This window comes from Colius striatus, chromosome 3 (genome assembly GCF_028858725.1).
Source record: "Colius striatus isolate bColStr4 chromosome 3, bColStr4.1.hap1, whole genome shotgun sequence".
NCBI classification, from domain to species: domain Eukaryota; kingdom Metazoa; phylum Chordata; class Aves; order Coliiformes; family Coliidae; genus Colius; species Colius striatus.
This window is the reverse complement of record NC_084761.1, coordinates 24,274,438-24,280,437: the sequence shown is the minus strand read 5'-3', so window position 1 is coordinate 24,280,437 and position 6,000 is coordinate 24,274,438.

Here is a 6,000-nt window from a genome sequence, read left to right as displayed (position 1 = left end):
GTATTTAGTGGAATCCCTCAGGGGTCAGTGCCGGGACCAGTACTGTTCAATATATTCATTAATGACGTTGATGAGGGAACAGAGGTCACTGTCAGCAAGTTTGCTGACAATACTAAACTGGAGGGAGTGGCTGACACACCAGAAGGCTGTGCTGCCATTCAGTGAGACCTGGACAGGCTGGAGAGTTGGGCAGGAGAAATCTAATGAAATTCAACAAGGGCAAGTGTAGAGACTTGCATCTGGGAAAGAATAACCCCATGTACCAGTACAAGTCGGGGAATGAACTCTTAGAGAGTAGCACAGGAGAAAGGGACCTGTGAGTCCTGGTAGACAGCAGGATGAGCATGAGCCAGCCATGTGCCCTCATGGCCAAGAAAGCCTATGGCATCCTGGGATGTATTAGAAGGGCTGTGGGCAGTAGGTCAAGAGAGGTTCTCCTCCCCCTCTACTCTGCCCTCATGAGACCACATCTGGAATCTTGTGTCCAGTTCTGGGCCCCTCAGTTCAAGAAGGACAGGGAGCTGCTGGAGAGAGTTCAGCGCAGGGCCACCAAGATAATCTTTCTTATGATGAAAGGCTGAGGGAGCTGGGGCTCTTCAGCTTGGAGAAGAGCAGACCGAAGGGTAGTCTCATTAATGTTTACAAAATATGTAAAGGGCGGGTGTCAGGAGGATGGAGCCAGACTCTGTGATGTCCAATGACAGGACATGAGGCAACAAGTACAAACTGGAACATAAGAGGTTCCAAATAAATGCAGGGGAGAATTTCTTCACTGTGAGGGTGACCGAGCACTGGAACAGGCTGCCCAGATGGGCTGGTGAGTCTCCTTCTCCAGGGACATTCAAAACCCACCTGGATGAGTTCCTGTGTGAACTACTCTAGGTGGTCCTGCTCTAGCAGCAGGGTTGGACTAGATGGCCTTTCAAGTTTCCTTCCAGCCCTTGAGATTCCGTGATTCTGTGATTCTGTCAGTTGCAGTATACAAATATGACTTACTAACAGTAGGATTATATGGCCAGAGTGCTGAATGATCACTAGCACTGGCTGAAATACAACTGTGTTAGTAACTAGACAAACAGAAAACAGACCCTGTAAATTGATCCTATGTCTTCCAATGAGAAAGCTGAGCAAAACAATCAAGTAGATAGTTTGCTATGAAGAGTTAATTCAAAGAGCTACTTTTTTTTAATGATAGTAAGCTTATTTGACTGCACTAACGTCACAAATTTTGGGCATGAACAGGAAATGTAAAATGAAAGCCAATGAGACTAAAGCTACTTCACATGCTTTTGACTATAAAAGTCAAATATATCTCAGTTTGAGAAATTCCATACATTCAGCAAGAAAAAGGATCATATAACTTTCTGCTGTCCTTTCTCAGACCGATAGTTTAATATTTATTCACAGTACTTTATATATCATACATTATTCACCAGATTATAAGAAGTTCTCATCTTTGTTTTTTTTTTTTGTTACAGTTGGTTATATAGCAGTTATATGAGGGTAATCAAGTCTTGGGTTCTTTTTTCTTTAAGAATTGGTAGTGCAATCTTCCACTCTCATATATCTTAGATAGTATTAAATTAGTTTTTAAAGATAATTGAAATTCCCCAACTGAAACATCACAGCAGTTTTCTCAGTACACTGCATCTATCTTCTGTAAGTGTTCTAGGTCGAGTTGCCAGAATGTTGATTTCATTAGAAAACCAGAATAGCAACCATCAGTGAGAATGAGTAGAGGAGCCTCATGGTTTGCAGATACTGAAAAATCCAGAGGCTTGAACTAGCCAGAAAGCCTTTTTAAAGAAAACAGCCAAAGTCAGTTTTCTAAAGCACCTATGCTTTTGTAATATATGACTTGAATATGGCATTTTTTAACCATTTCTGTTTTACTGAATTTCAGGAAAAGAAACTGGTTTTAGCTAATAGTGAACAAGAAATTAGGACCTTGGCTTTAAGGCAAGTGCCTTTTTCACAAGACCCAGAGTCTTTCCTAGGCAAAAATCAGCATTAAATACTCTTCCACTTGCACATTGTTTTTCTTCCCTAAGTATATAATTTTTACTTTGCAAATATGCCAGCATTACCAGCAACTGTACAAATGCAACCAAATGTCCCAGTTCACAGCAGGGAATAGAGAGTAATATTTGGTCTAAAAGAATTTGCAGATGATTTCAGAAAGACAGAATATAAGCTTATCAATTTGAACTGTCTTTACACTCCTCATCTAGAAATACTTTGGAAACTTCAATGAGCATAAGGGCCCGGACCTCCTTGTGTATGGTGTGATGAATACAGTCTGAAAGATAGAGCAGCCTTTACCATCACTGCGGAGCTGGATGTCAGTACTTAGCAGGAGGGGAAAGGGAGAATTACTTGCATGATCACTACGCCCAGCAATCCCTAATTGTGGCCTTGCTGACTGGCCAGGCCCAATTTTGGTTCTGGGTATTCTTGACTCACTGCCTACTCAATTAGTGTCTGATCTTGCCCCCCTGAAAAGAATGGGAAGGAATTTTTCTTGCTTTATTGTGACAGATGCCTGAACTGAAACTGGACTAAGCAGGTGACAGTGGACAGTCACTGTATGAAGTATCTATTAATTCCAGATCCTTAAGAGAAAATATATATGGCAATACGTGTATGCACAAGATTTTAACATTGCTTTATTATTTTCTCTGAATAACACCATTTATATCAGCCCAATATTCTGAAAACTCCTTGCTGTCTGTGTTTTCATTTTACATAGAGCAGTGCTTAAAGGTGTATTTTCTAGTTGCCATTGAAATTGTTTAATCAAAATATCAGTATTCACTTCTGCTGCACCCTTATTTATGTTTCTATTATGCTTTTTTTTTTTAATCAGACATGTAACTGACTCACAGCATTGATGCATTTCTTCTTATTGGCATTGTTTCCTGAAATATTACATCTTTCCTTTTCTTCATTTGGCATTTTTAATCTGACCTCACAGACATACTATTTTTCAGAAAAATGTAATCACTTCCAAATTTGCTTCTTTTTTTACCAGAGTCTTTGCTTTCATTTCAAACAAATACAGACTTTGTAAATAAGAATTTCTATTTTGCTTGTAAAGTGCTTTACACTAACCTGTAAACTGTTTTCTATGATCTTAATTATACAATAGACAAAACAGTAGAGAACATTCTAGTGATCATATGTAAGCAAGATAGGAAAAGAAAGTAATCTTTTTATGAAAACAGCTTCTGATTTTGTGCAAGAGAGAAACCTATTGCTTTGTTTTCAGGACATACAAATGAAATTAAACTTTAAAATAGAGAATCTTTGGAGTTTTATGAACTATTCCTTGTGATGAAGTAGTCTTTTATTTAAGGAACATAAACAATACCACCCACATCTTCCCCTAGAGAATGGTTTTAAATAAATTTTGATTTTTAAAAGAATTCATATGTCATTGACCTGCAGATAACATCACAGATATGTGTTAACACAATCAATGTTAACTGCTACAAAAGCTGTACTGTAGCTATCATCATGAGGAATACATGCCTGTAGTGCAAATATATCATGGTGTTCTGGTTCCTCCTAGTAGCTTGTGCTAAGTCCGTATTTTAAGGACACACTCTACATGAAAGGGTTGGGTTAGAATTTAGGTTTCCTGAAATCACATTGTCTTAATGCAATGGGCCATGAGATAGAGACACGAAGTTCTGCACAGTTTGTCCCTTAGGGGCTTTTATAGATCTTCAGTAGTAATATCAGGGAAAAGATTAATAATAACATTAACATTAACAATATTATTCTCTTGGTCTCTGAAATACTTGAATTAGCCTTCTACAGAGTCTATACTGTTTCCGTATCCAATCATCTCCTAAGGTGATGGATGACTGTTCACTCTGTTTCAGAACTAACAAAAAATTATAGTGAGAACCTTAAAAGTGCTTCTAAAAAATTTTAGAGGCAGGGGATTAGGTATTTTTTAATATAGATGAAAAAAAGCATACAGATTTAGACAATTTACTTCACCAGTACTAACTCCAAATTAGGTCTGAAATATGTGACATCACATTACTTTTCAGCAGCATCTCATAGGTACAACTTCAGGATAAGCTGATTGTTAAGGAAGGCAGACTAACTTACAAGATCTTCATTATGGATGATGGTAGAGAAGAAACTAGTCTGATTCTCAGATTTCATCATACAGTTCAATTAAAATGATTTCATTAAAATGAAGTGACATCAGTTTAACAATCCTGTAATCTCATTTTTAAGAAATTACTTTAAGACCAGGAATGCACTTAAATCTTTAATGATGTTTCCACATTTCTGAAATTGAAAACCTCAAATTACTTTTAATGTTATAGGTGGAAACGTTGGATAAATACTATTTGTAGCTTCAGAATGTGACCTGCTCAGTGTCCTTTGTCTCACTATTCCAGGCTAAAGGACAATGAAAGCAAGACTGCATCCTTGGAAAAAGAGGTAAGATCCATTTCCAGAGCAGGCTTGAAACAAGGGAAAAACCCACGATGCCGTAGCTTCTCCTTGCTATCTTTTGCTGATCTCATCTTTCGGTTTCACTAGAGCTGATTTCAGGAGGAAGAAATCTGATAGTAAGTATTCAGCAGCCAAGTGCAAGGTTCTTCAGTGCTGAATTATCCCCAGCTGCTTACTGTTAATAGCTATGAACTAGGCACCACAGGACCGCTGGGACAGTGACCCACCTCTCCACAACAAAGTTGTGAATTTCCAGTCTCAAAGTCGACATTTTCTTTAGTGGTATGGTATTTCTAAAGATCTTTTCATAAGTGAAGGTGATTCTATGTGTCCATATAACCAGCAAAAGACAGGGACAACAAATGAAACAACAGAACAGCAATGATGAAAGGCATTGGTTTGCATCCTGTTTAGGAATGAGTCACTGATACTCTGCAGCCAAAACCACATCCAGTTTAACTAATGCTTTGCACCTTGTGGACTAAATTTTTCATTCTGAATAAACAGTTGTGGGAGATTTGAAAGGTTTTAGTTTTTCTCTGACACATCCAACAGTATTGGCTCCAATAACATGTAGGAAACCAGTCAGTGGTCAATCCAGCTCTGGATAGGAAGAATGAAGACAGGCCGTGACCTTTTCTTGCCACTTTGTATTGCTTGCTGAGACTTCTTGCAAGTCTTTCATGTGAAGGATGCCCCCGTGTACCTTCATTTTGACGTCTTTTTCAAAGGCAGTTGGACTTTTTTCAGAATTATTTTGTATAGGAATTAATGCTTTTGACAATCTTGTCTGAGGTAGCCAGTATTGAGATTTAGCACCATATAAAACTGTTCACTGTTTTCAAAAGCTGTACTAAGGCTGTAGAACAGACACTCAAAAGGATAAGAAAGCCTCTGAAGATGGAATTCCAGATGCATATGAATTACAGGTGTGTCAGAGTGATGACTTTTTTCTTGATGCTAATCCTCTACCACTTTTTTTTTTTTTACTTTAACCCCACGATGATTGGGTTGTTTTTTTTAACTAGGAAGAGCCATCACTCTACCAATACAGCTTTCTCATGTTACTTCTATGTTTCTACTTTGTTAATTAGAAAAACATTGACTCTATCCTGTAACCAAGGCAGTATTCTTAAATGCACTTGAGCAGTAACTAAAACCAGAGTATGCAAACAGGTAAAGTGCCTGTGTCGTATTTCACTCTACATATTCAGGTGGGGTAGTTTTACATATGTATACATTGCCAGTGATTAAAAATAAAATGTGGTTTGAAAGCACGTGATAAAATGTGTACTTTTAGGACATTTAAAGATGAATCTGCCCTAATATAAAAGTAAAGATGAACTGATCGTAACAGTTGTCAGCTGCATGTACTACGCGGGTCGGTCAGTTGATCTGACCAGTCTGCTCCGTCCCTTTCCCTCCGGGACGCTGCTTCGGCCGCGCGGTCCCCACTGCCAGCTGTTTCCTGAGCCCTTTACGGTTCCGGGCTGCCCTTCGGCGGGGCGGTCAGCTCGCCGC